This window comes from Lagopus leucura, unplaced genomic scaffold, assembly GCF_019238085.1.
Source record: "Lagopus leucura isolate 7727_CA_CO unplaced genomic scaffold, USGS_WTPT01 Super-Scaffold_100026, whole genome shotgun sequence".
NCBI classification, from domain to species: domain Eukaryota; kingdom Metazoa; phylum Chordata; class Aves; order Galliformes; family Phasianidae; genus Lagopus; species Lagopus leucura.
In genome coordinates, this window is record NW_024962277.1 from 7278182 (window position 1) to 7300316 (window position 22135).

The following is a 22135-nucleotide window of genomic DNA, read 5'->3' on the forward strand; positions in this document are numbered from 1 at the left end:
CCCCAAAATACTGTGCCTTTCCAAGCTGTCTTAAGAGGATATGTGTTTGAGATAGCGAGAGACAAAAATATGAAGAACATTTTTCTTCCTTCTGTCCCTTATGTCATATAGGCATGACACGTTATTTGATACAAGATTATGTTATTACTGAACCAACACAGAGGACCAAAAATGTACAGTAATTATTACAGAATATCATTAATATCCATTTAGCAAGATATAAATTCGAGGGGATACAAATAAATAAATCCTATCCTTAATCTCTAAGCAGACCAGAATGCTATTTGTTGTAATATATAGTTTTGGCTTTTTTTTTCTCTACTACATAAGCCTGAATAGTATACTATAGATTTTCTTCCACTTCAGCTAATAGTTCTTGTCATTCCATAGACCACTGTCTCCAAAAATTTTCCCATCGCATCCACTGTAGTTAGTCTTACCCACCCGACTGGAAAGATTTACCAAGGCCCAAAAGTAGCAACACTTTGTTGGTATCTGATGGAGAGCAGATAGTCATGACAAAGAAACTTGGTTCCCCTGTTGAATCTGAAAATTAATCCAGCAATGCTGAAAAGCTAAGTAAGTATTCTGCTAAGAATGGCTTTGTGTTTATCCAACAATTACATTAACTCTATGTCATAAATGGATATACTACTGTAATTATACACATACAAAACACTACTTAAAAGTCTGCCTCACTATTTCAGATTATTTCCTTTTAAAAGCAACAAGTATTATGTTCAGATGAGGAGAAGTGAGGAAGAAGGCAAAATGCCTCTAAACCCCAGATATCCTAAATATCCCTCATAAAGTAGCACTTTCAGATCCCACTAAGCTGAGAGCAACTTAATTCCTGCAATTGCAATTCCAGCCACTGCCAGTCATTCTCCCAGGAAAGCATTAAAAGTTAAGACTTAATTAGCATCCCTGATTAAATAGCAATTCATATAGCCGTTATATCTTCCATCTAGGGAGTGCAGTTCTGCGAAGAAGCAACAGAAGGAGGTTAGAAACAAAACAAAAACAGGTCCCTTCCACAAAATACCTCAACTCCTCGCGCAACCCAAACTCACCACTACCCATTTTCTTCAAACTTTACCACAGCAAACATTCGTGATTTATGATGCAAAGCCTACTGCCAGACACACCTTGAACACACACTTTTGTGCAAAGGTTCCATCGACAAGCCCATTACAGGGGCTTAAGGAATTCATGTAATTGTAATGACATAAGGCAGCTAAAGGGGCAGCACCAACACTAAGCCCCAACAGACACATCTAGCAGCTGCAGCTCACCAGCCTGCACTACTGGGAGAAGGGACTGGGGTAAAAGAGAAAAATGCACATCAATAATTAGAGTTTAAACAACAAGCATTTTAGAGCCTTGCTTCAGCTTCTATTTTTCCACTTAATCTTTTCCTATTGTGATGGGTTTATAGAGGTATGAATTGCCCTTGGGACAGCTGAGTTTGCAGAACTTCACACCTGCTGTCCTTTGGGAATCCTGAAATGATATAGAAAAAGCAAGTGAGGGCAATACTGAGGCCATATATATACTACGTTTGGAGAGGACAATCATGGCAACAGAGTTCACTACATGTTGTAGTAGGAAAGAGCTTGTGTTTTGTGGCATAGGAAATCCCTCAGCTTCTGAATTTCCAGCTCCTCCATGTTCTCATTCTGCTATTGGTTCTGTTCAAAAAGCTACTAGCCTGTCTCTGCTTCTGGCTGGATTTGGGGCAATCTCCATATGAAGAGGAGCAGTGTCGGAACGCACACAGGAGATAAGAAGTAAGAAACAGCAGCCCATCTCCTGACTGCACCTGGCTGTGTTCTCTCTGACTTAAAGGACCATCTCAGCCCTTTCTGAAGCTTGAGAATACACTCACTTTCAGCTGCCATGTCAAGAGGGAATAACTTACAAGTAGTGAGGAGACATCACCACCAAAAGAGGACTGCAGAAGGGGAACAACAGTCATTTAGGTGTTCATGTTCAATAACAACATAAGAATGAGATTTTAAAAGCATTGGAAGCATACGCACACCAGGGTTAGCAGGATGGTTCTTCTACTGTAGTAGTAGTAGAAGTTCTCAGAAGTTCTCAAATCCGGCAGACAAATGATCTTTGGCTTTCAAAGACATGTCAAACTTCAAGACAGTATTTATGAAGGGGTTCCAGGCTACTGTCCTAGCAACCCTAGGGAATCACATTGTCGATTTGGAAGTGTCTCAGAGAGTAGAGAACTACATTGCATCGTTATGTCTTCACTCATTCAAAACAGAAACCTTAGATAAGTGAAATGAGTCTGTGATGAGGATAAACACACTATCATACGACAAGATTCCAGGAATTTATCCAGACAGCCCAAACAACAATAGACAGGATACATTAAAAGAATGAGTCTCCCTATTTACTGTCTGAAATAACATTTGGATGGCGTTTCTTGCCTGCATGCTTCTCCAGGATTTTCCAAGTTCTGTTCCTCTGGCCTTCAGAAAGCCAGAGGGTCAAAGTAGTATATAAAAAATCTGAATGAATATTAAGATTTCTTGCCTTCTGGTAAAAGAAACAAATAAATCACATTCTTCAGTACATTTTCGGGAAAAGATCTGTCCATTACAACGTAGCCCAACAGTCCATCCATTATGCACTATGTTTAGTCCTCTGCTTCTTACAGCATTTCTTGTTCCTGCCTCTTAACTCATTTAAGCCTCTTTTCTTTAGAGAGATCTTAGATGCATTCCTCTAGAACTGACTTAAAAATAAAATCAAAATCCAAAATATTTCTTTCTTCATGATGCTCAAAAGCTTCTTTGTCTGTTATTTCTTTTAGCTTAGACAACATCACAGGTTCTACCCGAGAAAGTAAGTAAACAAGATTTTTCAAAGAAATCCTTAACAGACCCAAAGAACTCAAAGCTATAAAATATAGGGTACCATTGGGCGTGCAAATTAATCTACAGATGAGTCCAAACTAGTTTCAGTTATTTGCAGTGTAATACATGGCTGCTCAGTTGAAGAAATAAACTTGGACCAACAAGCAGTACTAATTACCTATATCCTCCTGTAACCAACACTTGTCCTTTTCAGACTATTTATCTAAATTGCTTGGCAGCTCAACTGTCTCTCTCTCTTCTCCTGAGGAATAATATCACATGCAGTATGGCATGCAGAAACAATTTATATGCCAGGCAAATTATTTCTGCAGCAGTGTTCCTCATAATGTGCTTATAGCTGCATCCCATCAAAAAGGCAAGTGGCATAATTTGTGACTGTTACAGAGGCCTTCCTTGGCACTTTTTGAGAAATATATCCAGAATCATGGCAATGTTTCAGCTTTGGTAATTGCTTTCTGTGCATCCATAGTTCTTTTCTAACAGTTGACGAGTTCTACCTTAGATGCGATTGGTGCCATCTCCAGATTTCAGGAAGCTGTTAAATCAGAGAACAAACTTCAGAATGAGAAAAATAATTACAAGCCTTATTCCCCTTACTTCTCACATCTTTGCCCTACAGGTATTTTTGCACTGTTGTTAAGCTCCTAGAATCCCATTACAGCGATAGCTGGACTCAGTAGAAACCCCAGAAGTATCTCTCTGAGAACATTTCTCTCTTTGGCGTGCTGATCAGGAACCCAGAAAGAATACCTTTGGTACATTACAGCTCAGTTCCCTCAGCCTACACCGGAAACACGGTAGTGTTTGGCTACCTGCCATTTATAAGTTTCTAAAAAGTAGCTAAAAAGACAGACCCACAGTGACGCAGATAATAGCAACAAACATTGTCTGGTGACAATCAGATCCAAATGCAATTTTCCCCAAATACACAACTTGTAACGAATTATGCATCATTTCCCACTGCAGCGTTTTCATGAGGTGTGATTTCCTATTGAAGAGCAAAATTAAAACAAAAAAATTGATCTGAAAAAGCTATGAAGGCAACAGCTCCATCAAAATAAAATTAAAAATTATCTGACACACATGAGAACTGTTACAAAAAGACCACCAAGTGACATAAACAGCTTTCTATCCTTGGGACTCTGGGTCCACTACCCACAAACAACTTGGAATGGAGCGCAGCATGCTATTAGAAGGACTCCTTTAAACAACAAAAAACAAAACCTGCATCATCATGAGGCGCTGTCTTCATTGCATGCCAATAAAATGCCCTTGCTCAGCTTATCAACTTTCAGAAAAGCCCCAAACATGACATTAGTAGCAGCAACTGCAAGCTGAGACCTGAATAGCTCATTACTTGCTCAAGCCTGCAGGCTGAGAACTTGTCACAGTGTCAGGTATTGAAAGGCTGGCAATTTGCTGCAAACTTGAATGCTTGATGCACAATAGCCATCGAGTTATTTTTTCTTATTTTCAGCAAACAATTTTCTAGGCCATTTAGTTGGAAATGTCACCATTCAAACATGAAGCAAATAACACTGCTCTAAGAGACCATCGCTTCTCTTTCTATCAAACATAGATGGTAGTGATGGCAAATAAAACACTTTTTACATAACATCATAAAACGTGTTAGATTTGCTTTAAACCAGTGAGATTTAATCACGTATTGGAAATTAATTAATACTGAAGAAGTTTAGCATAGCTGGGTCAGGGTCTTTCAAGGCAAAGCTGCTCTGGCTGTAGGACTGAGGTTCAGGAGGTGTTGTCATCCCTGCTCTGTGTCCCTTAACAGAGGTTACAGATAAGGATGTTTCTCAGCCTAATTTCCTTTTTGTTCTTGTCTGTTTGAACAAAGCAAACAAAAAGCTGTGTATTTAAGCAAGACCTTGCTGCTAAAAAGCCAAGCATGGTCGCTTTGGGGAATGCAGAGTTAACCCGGGAAGAGTAAGCATTCAAAAATACTGAGAACTGTCCCAAAACCAATACCGACCTATATAATATAATAGGCTTTGTTTACTGAGGCATGAATGTAAGTTCTGATTTAAGTGAATAGGCTCAGTGCCAAAGCTATCAATGGAATTATATCTGCTTATGCTGCTGGGAAGTTCTGCTCTTTGCACAGCAATCAGTGAGTTGTAAAATGAGGACTTAATGTTACTTGCTTGGACTCATTTCAAAAGCAATTGCTGCACCTGTTCGTACCAATGCACACACACAACAGTTTCCTTTATTTTTTCCAGTAACCAGCACAATAAAACCTGGATTTAAATGATAAAGCTTTGATTTACATTCCTAATTATTTCTTTATTCTTTAATAATCACTTGCTTTCCAAAAGGCATCTTTTTCCTAGAGTGAAATACAAAAACAAACCAAACAAACCAAAAAGGAAGATCTGTTTCTGCTTCTTAGACAATAGCTGATTCCTTGCATCTTCCCTCCAGAAAAATAGAAATGCTTCTGGGTTGCACAGTACTGAATGTGAGCAACACATCCAAACTGCTCTGAAGCAGTATGTTCCAGGAGAATACCAGGAAGCAAGGTCTCCCAGAGAATAATGCATAGTAGTTACACTCAAACTGTCCCAAGAGGGTGCATAATTAAAATAAGAGAGGCAGAACAAACCAGATTTCCTCATGGGCAAAATTAGTTCTTATCTGCATAGCACAGATACAGTGTCCTTTCCTTCTTCAATTTAGCTCTAAACTAACCTAAGTCAGTGGTAATGGACATGATCTAAATACACTTTCAAACTGTGCAAACTGAAGGTTTAGTTCTATTAAGTGGAGACTATTCTCAGCACCCACTGATGCTGAGATCACATCACATTACTGTGAAGAAAAAGAACAGTTTTAGAAAGCCTAACCAAAGTGACACAAAGTTGTCACGGTAAGGAGAGAAATATTCATCTCTGTAAGGTTACAAAAAATTGCTTTCAATGATCAAATTGGAAGCAGCAGAGAAAGTGAACAACCCATGTGACATACATAGAATTCCTTGATTTGTTCTTGATTTCTAAAAGCCATTTACATGCAGATATAACCAGTACTCTCAGTGCACACACACAGACCATACTGCCTCCACAAGTCCTTTCCAATCTGTTTTATTTGATTGTGTTCCATGAGGTCCTGTGTTTCCTGGCACATCACTGAAGGCGACACACTGCTTGGACATACTGGGGGAAGAGGGAAGAAATGTGAGACCCAAGGACTGCAGTTTCTCTTGCTTGATCCTTCAGGTGTCCTTGCAGTGTTTCTAAGTAATTTTAACAGGTTTAGATTTAGTCAAGGAAGACCTACTTGCACTATCAGCAGGCTACTCTGCCCTGATGCCTTCTTTGTGTTTGTACTGCTTCATTGATGCTTCAAAGGAACTGGTGGAAACAGGAAATCTGCCAAAATTGTGTTCATTAAGACAGCTGCTGCAGATAACATTTTTCACTAAGGAAACAGCAATACATTCTCTCTCTCCCACTTTCTTGTAGTGCTAATAAACTAAATATAGTTTTCCAGTCAGTGCAAATGTTTGTTTGAGCATCTCCAGCCAGTAGCAAAGAAGCTACATTAGAATCATAGAATCACTCAGGTTGGGAAAGATGAAGATGACTTGAAGATCATTGAGTCCAACCACAACCTAAGCACATTACCCTAACTAACAACCCTCCACTAAATCATGGCCCTGAGCACCACATCCAAATGGGTTTTAAACACATCCAGGGATGACAACTCAATCACCTCTCCAGGGAGCCCATTCCAGTGCCCTTCTGTTTACAAGGGTGGACAGTGATAGCACAACGGGAAATGGTTTTAAACTGAGACAGGGGAGGTTTAGGTTAGATATCAGGAGGAAGTTTTTCACACAGAGGCGGTGAGGCACTGGAACAGGTTGCCAAGGGGGCTGTGGATGCCCCATCCCTGGAGGCATTCAAGGCCAGGCTGGCTGTGGCTCTGGGCAGCCTGGTCTGCTGGTCGGTGACCTGCACATAGCAGGGGGTTGGAATTACATGATCATTGTGGTCCTTTTCAACCCAGGCCATTCTATGATTCTGTAAAGTATTTCCTGATATCCAACCTAAACCTCCCCTGGGACAACTTGAGGCCATTTCCCCTCATCCTGTCACCAGTGAGAAGAGACCAACCCCGCTCTGCTGTAAGCACCTTTCAGGTATTGGAAGAGAGCAATAAGGTCTCCCCTCAGCCTCCTCTTCCCCTGTTAATACGTCTGCATCTCAGACTTCTGTCATTCCTATCCCTAAACCCCTTTTCATGGCTGCTTTTTAAAATGGAAACACCAGGATGGTACAACAGCAAGTCATCAGTGCCTTAGTGAAAGATAAGGGGAAACTGAGGAAACCTATCTTCTCATGCTACAGAAGAAATTGCAAGCATCAAGTGATACAACCGAAAGGAAACGATAAAAACATCTACTTCATAGCTTTAATATATAAGAAAGGAGCAGCTATGGCAGTGTCATATATTGTTTTAAAAATAACATCTCCCATTCATTCATGACTTTTGTGAAGGCAGTACCAAAGATGTATATGTCATTAAGGGAGTAAGCAAGAGATCAACACTGGGTTATATTAAAAAATGTGGCTGATTTTTTTAAAGAAACCAGAAACAGATATGCACACATCTCAATGGGATTCTGGTATCTGTCTTCCTTCTAAGGAAAAATAGTACCTTGAATGATTTACGTCTCCTTCGGTTCTGACAGACTAGATTTAATTATGTTTTGGTCTAATGGCTGGCACAGACTAGGAAAAGAAAGATGCAGAGCAGAGTGGGAAAGGGATTATGCCTGCCAATCATATCCACAAATAGCACTACACTTCTTAAGATCTATTGGACCAAATCTTGCAGCCTTTTATTAGCAATTCCCCTTAACTGAGAATGTTCCACATAAGACAGCATTCCATACCTCACATAATTCAGCTGCTGAATACAAACTACCATTTCTAACTCTTGCAGTGATTTTTATTATGCATAACACACTCCAGTGCATACAACAGCCCTTTTTAGGGCTTATCACTGCCAGATGACAAAGTGTCAACTTGAAGCTACCCTTGAAGATTCCCTGTAAAGATGCCAATCTAAGATTCCACAAGCAAAGGCATGTTCGTGTTCTATTACATGTCAGCAGCTATAAACAACTGCCTGAAGGATGTTCCCCGCCACCCCCTCCTGTAAACAAAGCAAGCCTTTTATTTCAGTAGTAGTAGATCTTTCACAAAGACTGTGAACGTTGACTGTTACATGGCAGTGATAACTCATGCTCCTGCTAAATAAAGTTCTCTAGAAATAAACCGTGATGCTGAAGACATTTATTTGCAAGACAGTTTAGACACCCTCAAACAAATCGTTCAGAGTATTTCTGTTACATATTTTCAGATTCTTCTGCACTTCCAACCACTGATAGAGTTTCACCTCTGATTTTAAAGAAGCTGTCACCATCATTCAAACGAAGTACAGAGCCTTGCTCTAAACTGAATGCAAATTCTTTTATTTTGCCATTTGAGGAGTGACAATGATTTGTGGCAGCAACAGTGGTTCTATGTGATGGAGACTGAATTAGTCTTATAAAAAATAATTAAAAGAATGGAAGCAGCACTCTTTCATAACACCCATCTTCCCCTAGACAGAGCAATGCTCCTGGTGAAATGAAGAACCTCCCCCTAGAATGTCACAGCAGCACAGCTGTTATTGAGTCAGTATTTTATGCTCCCCATAACCATGTCTAAATGCACAGAACTCCGATGGTAACTACTCTTAAGAGTACTGAGGTCAGCTGAGTTACAGCTTCCTGCAAAGGTCCCTGGACTTCTATGTTAACAACAGTTCCAGTCCCCAGCTTTCACTGGAAAAGCGCTCATTTCTGCTGGCTACGAGTAAACCCTCCATCCTGAAGGTAGAAACATCATGAAGAAGTACTGCTGGACAACTGACATCTTGTTAAACCAAACACTTCAGAAAAGCAAACACTTCTCACAAACCCAGCAAATGCCTTCCCGCTACCTTCTTAATTATTCACTGTAGCCCAGTAGGAAAAAAACCAACACAAGTTAATGTAGAAAATCAGCAGATAGAATCACTTAACGCTTTGCATAGAAATCAACTCAGCATAACAAGTGGTAATGTAGGCACAGCAGATTGTAAGGTACCCACATAAATCTTACACTAGCCATCCCCACTGAAGTGCATGAATACAGAATAAATGAAAAATTATCCATAGACAGCAATATATTTTTCTCTCAGACACAAGATAGGCTGACACACGGTAGTGTAATGATGTCGTGTTCTACAGTATCAAGCAACAACTCCATTTCTTTTTGATGCTTGTTTTCTACGTGGTGGGTTGTTGGTTTTTATTTTTTCTTTTATTATCATTTTTTTGTTGTTTGTTTTTGTTTTAATGGCTATAGCATTCTTCAACTCAGATTTTTTTTTTTTTTTTCTCCTGGTTTATGCTCCTAATCCAGGAGCAAGCAAAAAACTGCAACAAATCTGACATGCTGCATTTCAGGATAGGAACCTGCTGCTACTCAAAGCTCTTCTCTAAAAGCTACCCTCTTCAAGGAGAGCAGTGTCAAACCCCGCTCCTGCTGGGAAAGGCTTGATCTGTTACAGCAGACTGCCTTTTTACTATACTGTCAAAGAGTAGGAGACCAAGTGGAACAAAACAGGAGATGAAAGATGAAAAGTGCCCAGTTATATTCCTTGGCTGTTCCTTAAAGCCAAAAGGTCTAAAAAAGAGCAGTTGTTGTTGCAGCACCAAGCAGCAATCGTTCCAGCATCAATCTGCATCGTTTCTTCCTGTGGTCCCAAAGGTCCCACGAGCAACAAGGCAAGCACAGAGCTGGGCCTTGATAGATTCCATCAGTTTTTCAAAGAGGACACCAGAGGGTAATATTACACTCATTGTGGCCATTCCTTTGTAGTGTTATTATTTATATGTCCTTCTACCCACAAGGGAAGTACGGTGGATACATCAATATGCACATCTCTGTCACCCATAGGAAGAAAACTGCCCATGAATCTTTGTTTTTTTTTTGCCACACTGTGTGTTTTTCAGCATTACCCACTATCAGTGCTAAACTGTTTGCACGGAGTGAGCACGCAGCTAATCTCAACTGCAATATATGAATGTGATTAAACCCCATAATACGCTGTGTCAAAAATAAGCTGCAATAGCTTTCCAAGGAGCCTTAATACAATACACTTCAGGGCAACGTCTTTATTACCCATAAAGAAGGAATATTATTCTCCCACCTCACCTCTGATATAATGGGAACTACAGAACATCCATAAATGTAGCCACAGTACGCGTGCCTTTTCACTAGCACATATATGTGCTGTATACATATATGTTATATACATATGTATTCATATACTCATTCACATACTTAGCTGCCATATTTGAGGCGACTCACTTTTCTTTAACCACTTGAAGCAAAGCACCATGTAAGCAGCTCTGCCCTTGCAATGCATTTCTGTTGCAATTTTCTGCAGCTTCAAAAATAGCAGTAAGAGGAAAACATAATGGTCTCATGAAATGAAACCAATCATACAGGATTCACTCAGACTGCATTTGTCCCTCAGAAAGAAAAAAGCTTTTGTGTTACTCAAAAGACAAGGCAGCAAGTCCTTCTATAAAGGACAAAAGAACAAATGAATGGGGTTGCCTTTCTAATACTGCTAGTGCTAGCACAGACGTGATCTGCAAACAATAGTGTTTTAGAGGGGAAAAAAAACACCAAAATTTTTGTTGTTATCTTACTGGAGTTTTTCAACAGCCCACCTCAGCAATCCCCAAGCCTGTAGTTAACCACTAACAAACCGTTTTGGCTAAGGTTTCCATGCTCTTAAAAAATAAAGTAATCATCAAGTAATTTTCATTTAACACTCCCACCTCCCTCAATGAGTTTATAAACTACCTATTTATTCTTATGCAGTCTGCTTCACCACAAAGATTGACAAAATTCAAATACAATGATCAAGCTCATTTTTAATTTGGAAAAAGTACAGAGCTGTAATAAATATATACCACTAGTCACAGTTCAATTCCCTTTTGTAAGAGAAACTACGTCTAGACAAACCACAATGTTTCTTGGCCTAATGTGCTTTTTGACACTGCCCTTGAACAATTCTTTATTATTTATATCAAATCAGATTCCCATTGAGACTACACTGGCAGTATGTCATCAGTCTGTAAATCTGTCAGGTTCCTTGGAGGACCTTGGCAACTACTCTTGTAAATCTAGCACCTCCTTGGAAACTCTTCTTGCGTAAAATGAAAATCATCCTCAGAGGAAATTGATACACTTGGAGTAGCTGAATGCAAATGTGGGAAAATTATCTTCCTTAAGCAGCCCTCTGAGCATAACTGCAAAGCAGAATCATCAATCTTCTTTTGCATCCAGCCATGAAGATGAAATTCCATCACATGTATCTATGCCTGATCAGGTATTACTGCTTCCTCTCAAAGGCTTAACAGCTGGTAGCAGCCCTCAAAGAGGGAGTTCTGGATGATAAACCCAAGACAGTCTCCATTCACTTATATGTACATGAAAAGCAAAACCCTGCCTCTGTTCCTTAGAGGGCCCGGACACCGGGGATCAAACTACAGACAAAACTATTGTTGTATTGCTTGGCTTGCTTTCCTATTCTTCTTTTCAAGACTTCTTATTCCTTTCTCAATTACTCATGCTGATTGTTGGGCATATAATATTAACATATTCAATCCACCAATCACATTGCATGCCAGAGATTTGTGGGTTTAGGTGGGATAGGGAAGGGCAGCTGCCTTTCTTAACAGACCTGCACCCGTAGAATCCATTCAGCTAAGGGCATTAAATGTTACTTTAATATTACCCCACTTCTACAGATTTAGTAAGCAAGATGGATTAACAGAATGTTGTACACTAAATGCTACATAAGACCTTAGCAAGCACATGCAACTTTTAGATTTGGTGCAGTTCAAACAAGTCACCTAATGTTATGTTAACATAACATCAACATAACTTAATATACTTGGCAATCAAGATGACTTCAGCAGATCCCATCTTTCGTGTTTGTACTGCAGCCTCTCAAACCATGCTTTGCACAGGAAGAAAAAATTGTTGAAGAGATACCATAGTATAACCTGTGTTCTTGCCTTTATTAAAAGCAGCACACTTTTGAATCTGGGAATTTGTGTGACCAATGCAGTAGACTTACAGACATCTACACCATAAAACACCGCAAAGAAGATAAAGGGTATCCACCAGTATTCCTGATGGTCACTTAGAGCCAGGCTGTGATATGAATTTACAGAAAGTTATATGCATGCCCTGCCAGCCAAACAAAAAAAAAAAAACAAGCAAAAAACACCAGAAGTAGTAAATTTGTGAACTGACCCTGCTGAGATGCAGTGGTAGTGCATAAAAACAGGAATAAAGAGTAATCGAGGGGGAAAAAAAAAAGATATTTGAAGCACTGCATTTGGATTGACCAGCATAGATCAAAGTCAAGTCACACAGCCCTCTAAACAATGACTCCGAGGCACATTAGCCTAGTAGTTCTAAATGTATTCACAGCTCTGACAAATAACACTTCACATGTACTGCAAGTTACCCATTTGTCCCTTAAGATAAGCATATTATTAGAACAGACCCAGAAATTCTCACCAATTCAGTTCCTAAAGTTCAGGTTGGATACAGACAACAGTGAGAGATTCAGATAGCATAAGACAGGCATGAAACAATACATATCATCTTCAAAAACCACATCAGTTCAATAATTACACAGTATTTTCTCTGGCAAGAGGTTTCCTGGGGATCAAGAAATACAAAGATATAAGAGACATCTTCAGTAACTCTCAGGTGCCAGTGTTTTTTGTTTGTTCCCTGTTTGTTTCTGCTGTTGTTACAGCTGCCAGAGACGCCTGTTCTGACAGAAACAAACTCTTCATGATGAAAAGGACTTTGACACAGTCCCCCACAAAATTATTCTCTGCATATTGGAATGATATGAGGGTGGACTGCTCAATGGATGAGTAAGTGCTTGCAAGACTATACCCAGAGAGTAGTGGTCAATGGCTTCAGTGCCCGGATGGAGATCAGTGACAAGTGGGGTCCCTCAGGGTTAATACAGGGCCTGGTGCACTTTGACATCTTCATCACTGACATCAGCAGCAGGATCGAGTGCACCCTTAGCAGTTTGCAGATGACACCGAGCTGTGTGGTGCAGTCAACAAGCCTGAAGGGCAGAATGCCTTCCAGAGAGATCTAAATAGGCTGAGCAATGGGCCCAGGTGAACCTCATGAGATGCAACAAATCCAAGTGCAAGGTCTTGCACCTGGGTCTTGGCAACCCCCACTACCAGTACAAGCTGGGAGATAAAGCACAGCCCTGTTGAAAAGGACCTGGGGGTACTGGTGGGCATCAGCTTAACAACCAGCCATGTGCCCTCAGAAAGCCAACTGTACCTTGGGCTGCATCCAAAGCAGCATAGTCAGTAGGGCAGGGGAGATGATCTTGTTCCTCTGCACTAAGATCTCATCTGGAGTAGTGCATCAAGATGTGGAGTCCTCAGTACAGGAGAGATGTGGACCTGCTACAGCACATCCAGAGGAGGGCCACAAAAATGATCGAAGTGGAGACACTGCACCCCTCTGAGGACAGGCTGAGAGACAGGGGCTGTTCAGCTTGGAGAACAGAAGGCTCTGGGGAGATCTGAGTGTCTTTTAATATATAAATGGGGAGGGCTATAAGAAAGAAAGTGACAGACTCTTTAGCAGGGTGTGTTGTGTCAGGACAAGGGAAAATGGTTTCAAACTAAAGGAGGTTTAGAGTGGATACAAGGATGAAGGTTTTTTTTTTTTATTTTAAGAGTGGTAAGAGACTGGCGCTGGTTGACCAGAGAGGCGATAGATGCCCCATCCCTGGGGACATTCAAGGTCAGACTGGACCAGGCTCTGAGCACTGGATGGAGCTGTAGGTTTGTCCATTCATTGCAGGGGAGTTGGACTAGATGACCTAAAAGGGTCCTTTCCAAGTCAAACAATTCTATGATTCTATTCCATTAAAATTTGGGAAAGCAGGTCTCAGAAGGGATTTAAAAGGTATCACCACACTTTGGTTGGGAAGAATGGTATGAAAGGTTTGCTTCAGTAACATCAGCAGTGAGGAAATGAAAATTTACTATTAGAGGAGGGACAAGTGACTAATCGCCAGCAATACTGCTGGAGGCAAACAAGCATTTCTGGTATCACCCTTCCCCGGGGAATCATATTAGAAGGACAGCTTTAATTTGCTGTATCTCATCTGTGCAATCATTCTGAGCAATAATGGACACAACTGCTTCTCAGTGAGGAATGAACGCAGCACAGGGATTTCATCTGAGCAGAGGAGAAGGATCCTGAAGAAGAATGTGAGCCCCTGTCGAGATCACATGCCAGGGCTTATCTGCAGCAATGCTGTGCTTTACTCATTAGATAGACCTTTGCTGTTTTATGCCAGTGAGTATCTAGCCTACTTGGGCAATTGTTCTAATTTTCATGTTGCTGCTCCAGGATCCAGAAAACCTATGTAGCAGAAGGATAGCTAACGCAGTTCAAATTAATTCACCTTTATTAATCACTGCAGAGAATGATAGCAACTCACTACAATTATGCTAACCTGGTTGATGGTGCCATTCTGAAAGGTGTCATTTTCACACATTCAAAGAATTTTAACCAAAACCATAACTAAATCTGATCATGCTCATACAGAATTCCTTCAAACTAAGACTAGCATGCCTTTTCTTCCCTCAGTGACCAACACTGTATTCATTCTCCCGCTGTTAACAATGGCTACTTCTTAGTCATTCTACACCACACTAAAATAGACTGCTTAACAAGCTGAAACAAGTGAATTTCAGCTGTGTACCATCAAGAGCAATCAAGATGCATTACATAGGTGAACTGAGACATGGTGTATGAATCCTGGTGACAGTCATTCTGTGAAACATTGTGTAGGTAAGGGTTCAGTTACAGTGGCACAAGATCATTGTTCAAAGAAGCCCTCCATTAGGGAAGCTGGGATAAAGATAGGATAAAAGGCTGCTTTTTTAGGGATGCTGATATCAGCCTGCTGATAGTGGCACTTCTGCCACCAGGAAAACTAGATCAGACTTAGATCCATCTGTGTTAGTTAATGGAATCAAACAGTGACACCCTCATTTTCCACAAACACAAACTACCAAAATGCAGGACAGTCTCAGCATACTGGCAGGCTTCCTGCCCTGTAGACGCAGGTGACACTGCACACAAGGTGTACACAGCTTCCTGGGGCCTTCTGTTGCCACTCCTAACTCAGGACACTCACCCCGAGTGCCTCAGTTCCATGACTTGGTTAACTCCATTTTAACACCAGTTTAAACACCATCAACTTTATGACAAAAAGCTGTGAAAGTACTAAGTATTTGTGACCCTCTCCTCTCTCCTCACATAAAAAGTCAATTTTATTCTATTTTTTTTTCCAAACTAGCAAAATCTCTCTGGATTTAGTCTAGCTACTAAGCTTCCCTCACTCGCTGGGTCGAACACAGTGCAAAGCAAAAAATGAAAAAGAAATCCAAGAAATCTTGCAATCAATATGCAGCACAGATCTCTGCACCACAGCAGTTACATTATCTTGTGTGGCACATGCACTGTTCCCATGGCGACCAGCATCCTTCATCCCGCTCCATCATTATGGCTATTTGAAGCTTTCAGAATCTCTGGTGTCCAAGCCATGGCTCAAAGCTACTTTGTGCTAATAAGCCTGAAGAATAGATACAAGAAGAAAAGCAGAAAATACAGCAAAGCCTGTTTTGCTAATCTATAAGCAACATGGAAAGCAAGAAGTGGCATGGGAAATACAATTCAATCAGCTAAGGGGAGCAACTCTTATATAACTGCATTCATTAAGTGAGGCAAACACAGTGCCAATTCACTATAGCCTTTTAATTCCAGAAGAAATAAGTCAGCTCAGTAAGTCTGCTGATGAAGAATGGCTTTGGAATAGGTCATCTTACTGCACATGTACTGAAATATTAATTACTTAGATACCATATATATGTAGTTAAAAAGATTTGTAGTTAAAGATATGTAAGTTAAGATATGAAGATGATAGTACTCCTTCCACCTTTTTTTTTTTCCCCTTAAACTGTTGTTATTGGAGTGTGGGGGAGTGTATGTAGGCATTTCCACATCAAAGCATTACAGCAACTTCATTATGCTCTGCACAGCTTAATACAGAGTTCCTCTTGGTCACCAACCAGGGAATTTCAGGCAGAAGTAAATAACCTAATTTATTAAAGCAACCCTTGACAAATCTCCCATAAGTTGCTTGCTAGAGGCTTCATCTCCCCTGAAATACACATAGGTATGTGTATAGAAACGCTTTGAAACCAGAGGCTTTCAGGGCTCTTAAAAAGAAACATTAAAGGCACATCATAAGTGTCCTTATGATTGACTGAGGAGACCACCAGGCTACAGAACACAGTATATACAGCTACACTTCTGCTTAATTGGCTCACAACGTTCTCAGAAGGGAAGTTTTAAGTGTCTTGAACTTAATATGTCCTTAGCCATACCAGCCCCCTTCAGTGCGAGGTCTGGGACATCCAGTGCTTTTGAACGCACACAAGGTCAGAAGCAAGATCAGACTTCAGAATGGACATGTCAGTGAGATGAATGAAGCCACCTGATGCTGCTCCTACAACCCCCATCCATTCAGAAAGCATCCAAGCTTCAAGATCAACAAAGCCCAGTTTCACACAGCTTCTATGAGCAGAAGGAACAGCAGGTCTCACAAAGCTCACTGCTGCTAGAAACTCTCCCTCCTCGTGCTGCCATACTCCAGCTTACAAGCAAACACTGTGTCCCAAACAGAGAAGAACAGGAGGAGCCCAGCAGGTCACGTTCCTCTGGGCTGGAGAGCAGTGGTTCATGAAGAACTGACATCGCTCTTGAAGGAGGATTTTAAAGCATACGTGATGAACATTTAAATGGTTTTTTAGATTCTACAGAAAGTAAAACTTCCACCGGTGTCAAATGAACATGCTGATGCTAAGGAAAATAAGTGTTTGCAGCTGCCATTATGATACGAGCACAGCACTGTTTGCCACCTGAAAGCCTCCTGAGCTGCACACACAGCACGTACCCTCACCTCATAACTCCTGCAGTTAACAGGTACAACGAGAGACATTTGTAAGGAATGATATTCTTTCAGAATGTAAAAGCACTGTTCAGATTAATTTTAATTTCAGAGGTTAGCTAGTCCTAAGAAGTTTTGCTAACTGCATATTCCTCAGAATAGATTCCTCTGTAATCAAATAATAATTAAAGCATCTGTGTCGCTACCTATCCCTCTTCTATGTGCAGGATTTACAGAATGCAGCAAAGATGTACCACGCAAAGAAAGTCTCCACTATCAATGTTCATCATCAGCACAATAATAGGGATTTGTGCTAGTGTGGCTTATGAACTTATCTCCTTAGTCTTTCATTAGCCTTTAAAAACAGCGGAGGAGGAGAGAATACTAAACAGTGCCCCCTTGTTGTAACCACAACTGGAGGCCATGTTTATTCCTGTGATACTTGTTCTTAAAACAGCTGCCTCATTTCATCTCAGCTTCACTGAGAAAATAGTCATGCAGTGAGGAAACAGTTGTCGTAGCCTGAAATTAAGAGATGTGTTAAAGAGCAATATCACATAGACAGAGAACAATATTTTCTCTCCAAGCAGCGTATCAACTGTCAGACCAAATTTCCACTGCACTGCAGCCAGGCAAAAAATAGCCCTGACCAACCAACCCCTCCCACACACACCCCACCTCCACAGGAAACAACCACTGCAAGAAGCAAATGCATTCTCCTGAGCTACACCACCACAGAACCCTAAATTAAGCAGTTCCAGGCTTCAGCCTGATGAAGAGGTGCTGGCAGATAGGTGCCCTTGATCTTCAAGGGCAAATTGCAGTTTACATTTTAGAAGAAAGGCGATTGTACAAACTGTGCAAACTCTGCTCCTCCTCTCCAACAACTACACTGACACCATACATATGCTGAGCAAACTTCCCTGAGATACAACTATTTGTTATTTAATCTTCAGAGGGAGGAACAAACAGTAGTTTCTGGCACAAGCAAAATTCAAGATCAGACTATTTACTTAAGAATTTTTAGCTGTATTGAAAGGAATACATTGATCAGTAACTGAGAAGGTACACACTTAAATGAAAATTTTGTGATGTATTTGTTCACGTGATTTTTTCCTTCCTGTTTTGCTAGATTTTGATCTCGTTGCACAGTCCTGTAAAGATAAAGAATGAACCTCAACCTGTGCAGGCACTGCTTGGAAAGCATATGAATACAGCTGCCATCAGAAATGGTGATTTTACACTGCGAGCTTTCATTATAGGATGGCTTGTGATGGAAGGGGCCTCAAAGATCCTCAGTTCCAACCTCCCTGCTCTGGACAGGCTAAATTATTTTAATGTCTAAGTAGTGATGTTATAACACAGAAAAATACTTAATTTATGCAAAGGTGATTGTAAGACAGCACTTTAGACTAAAATCAGCATTCATTTTGCTAATAATATATCAACTCTTTAAATACAGAAATATGAAGACATAAATTATGATCTTCCAAATTAAAAAGCCCCATTCTTACCACCTATTTTTGGACAATGTATTTTCAGAACACTTAATATCTAAGTATGCTTAATTTAAACCTGTTCATACCTAATATATAGTGCCAGCCACCAGAACATAAGGCTGACATCTGCTTTCTATTTTATTCCCTTTAGATTTTTACAGGCAGCAGCAGCCCATTGGAATTCCTACGGTGTAAGACAAATACAGGACTTCTGAGACACCAAAGCGATTACTGAAAGCAGCGCAGCAATTAGAGCTTAAGTCAAAGGACTTGCACCTGCTATGCCTTGTGTGTTCCCCACGGCATCTTTTGTAATGAAAAGCACTAATTAACTCAATACAATGCAGAATTACTGATGAGAAAGTAGCATTTTTTGAATGTTTAAGTCTGATCAGAGTAGCAAAGTGGAAATACCAGAATTTAAATGCAAATAGTTTGCATCTGTTCCTGGAGTAAAGCCAAAGCATGACCACCCATGCCAGCATTGTTTCAGCTACAGTAGTGCAACTGACGGCAGTATTTAGTACTAGCTTTTAGCAGATTATATCAGCTCTGTTGTGGACGTGGTCATCATCTGCATCCGCAAGCTCGTGTGTTGGTCTTGAACAATTAAAATAATTGCAAAATACATCCAGGGGAGAAGTCTAAGGGTTTCTTTTTGGAAACTATGTTTTTTTCCTTCTTCAAATTCCTTCGTAACTGAGAGCATATATACAAAGATGCTCTTTCGAAAACAATTTTCTTTCTTTTCATACCAGGGAGCAAATCCTGTTTGCATTCTTGAAGCAGCACTTTCTATGCAGCTGGCAGAAATCATTCATTGGTAAAGGAGATCCAGGTGTCGATGAATTTGCTCATCAGGATGCCTTTTAAATCAACAGAAAAAAACATTTCAAATATCCAACTGCTGGTTTTGCCCTTAGAGAAGGCTCACAAGCAGCCTGAGGAAGTCCTGGATTTTATATATGCATTATTGTCCTCTAAAATACAAAGAAAAAAAGCCAGTAATCCACTTGGTATTTCAGCCCATTCTCACACAGAGCTTATGACAAAAGCAGACGTCAGGGCTGAAATACCGGCTATCCTTACACTGACAACCGAAGGACATTCTTCTTGCAGCAGAGGAGCAAGACACTGCACTACAGTCACTGGGAGTTCTGAAGCACATCAACCGCTGTTTCGTCGAGCCAGACACCAAATAATTCACCTGTGATCTTAGCATAGCTTAGAATACACAACAGAAGTCTGAGGACTGAATTTCCTATTGCTTTCAGTACAATAGAAGACACTGTCACCTCAACTGCTACTTTGAGAGCCTCCACAGTGACTGACCTCATCTTTTATAACAAGATCTGTCACGACAGTGAGCGCTTGCTGCCTTTCTCTATTTGGCCACATCTGCGCTGTCATCACCTGTTCAAAGAGGTCAGGACTGCAGCATCAACCTTCCAGTACAAGCATTCAGAAAGTCTTTGAGGTGCACGGTTTCCTGCATTTTATGTAACCAAATATGTCACCGTATTAAAAGCACAACCATGCAAATGTCACAGATGACCATCGAACATGCAGTTGAAAGGCACAGATATGTCCCCAAGTCCAAATTCATTTTTCGTTTCCAACATACAGTGCAAGCTTGAGTTAAAAGAAATCACAGTAAGTAGAAAATCTTAAGATAACTTGAAAAGAAATTGTCACCATGGATTCTCTTCAGAGATAATATTTTTTTCCAAATCACTTGTTCATACTTGAGTCATCCCAGAAAGCAACTAAAGCTCACGGAAATTTGTCACTGCAGATAGGACGACGAGCACAGAATACTTACAGATTATTTAAAAATTTTCTTTTGGCATCTGTAGCTTGGATTGCAGTTACACATGAGGAATAGATTCAAACAGAGGCAAAAATCTCTTCCCCCAACACCTTCCTCCTTCACTTGTTCAGGGGCCTCTGTTTAGTTTGTACTTCCCCATACTTAGTCATGCCATCAGTGCTGCAGTACTTCAGCGATAACAGAAGCTTCTCATCAGCAATCAATACCTTCAGCAAATACATTAACAATCAATTTGCTTCCTAAGAAATTGGCATTTACTTCTGCAGTATGTTTACTGTGACCCACAGCATTTAGGAAACAAATGAGATCGGTGCAGCCTCTGAATATAAGCAGCAGACTTGGTGTTCAACTCTACCCAAGACTATATATTCAATAAGACAGAGATGACAATTGTTTTGTTTTTCCTCTTTTCCACACATCAAACACTGAGATTTACACAGCCCTATCTAAAATATTTCAAACTCATTGGGTATGAATAAGTCAAGTATCACAGTACAGCTACTTATCACAAGCACAACTGCCTAACACTTGCACAGACCCAGGCTCATGTGAATAACATGCATGATAAAGACAAGCTGTAGAAAACCCTGATCAACAGCAAATGACACAATTCATATCTTTAATCTCTGAAGAAACAGAAAACAGATTCTTACACATTCTACATCCTATAGATATTCAGCATTCCATCCGAAGGAGTTTTCTATGATAGTAATGTTTACAGTATAATGCCCCAAAGCATGGCCATTTGACTGCTTTCACCTTTGTACTCTCATAAGTAAAATTAATTTTAGCAACCGAAGATATCACCTTAAACTTTCCTGCTTCCACCACCCCATCTAAAGCATCTATCTTCACATACATTCAGTAACTTGATTCTGAGAAGGGTTGAAACCCCACATACCCAATTAAAGTCAATTTGAATAAGCCGAGCACCTGAAATTCAAATTCCTTTAGCACTTGCACATGAACGTAATAACTCCAGCTTTTCTACTGCTGTCCTTCATTTCTAGATTTCCACATTGAAAGCATAAGCTGCCAAGTTCCTCAGATTTTGAAATGACCAGAATCAGCCACTGTCCCTTTAATGTTCAGCTCAGTCTCCAGAGCAATGTCTTTTTACTAGAGCTCAGTGTGATTCATTGGAATCTGCCAGGCAGGTCAGGAAATCCCCTGGAGCAGAGGAAGAATATTAAAGAGATGGGACATGTATATCAAATCTCATTACCGTTCTCTTATGAGAATCAATCAAGTGAAAGGACGTGGTGATGTCATTATGACATCATTTACTTTGGGATTAGAAATCATAGCTACTTAGCAACCCAAACTGGCCAATACAGAAGAGGTCCGATGGAAGATGTTATCTTCTGACCCAATTACTCCAAGATAAATATTCGTCAGTTCTTGTTTGAAGACTTTAGATGATGGTTAATAACTTCAGAATTCCATTGTTTCCAGTACAGAACATGAAAAATAAAGCATTCTCCTAAACCTTTTTAAATCATCATAATAATAACCAAACACATTATTTTCCCTAAACAGCTCATATGGATGCTTCTTTGCAGCAGTCATCTGTCACAAATTGAAGCCTTACAAAAGGCACAAAGAAAAAGCTTGTGCTAAGCACAGATCACTGTTTTAAGACCCACTACAGTCCCCACCAGAAATACAGACCTTTCAGTCCAGGGCACCATCGCATTACAAACCGTATTTGTTTCATTAAACTAAGCTAAAACCATCTGGATGTGCCCAGA

The 22135-nt window shown here is 40.3% G+C and overlaps 1 protein-coding gene across 1 annotated transcript in view; it reads right to left on the reverse strand.

Moving 5' to 3' along the window:
• Positions 1 to 22135, reverse strand: part of SLC6A1 (solute carrier family 6 member 1) — a 59284-nt gene that overhangs the window by 36246 nt on the left and 903 nt on the right. The window lies entirely within an intron of this gene.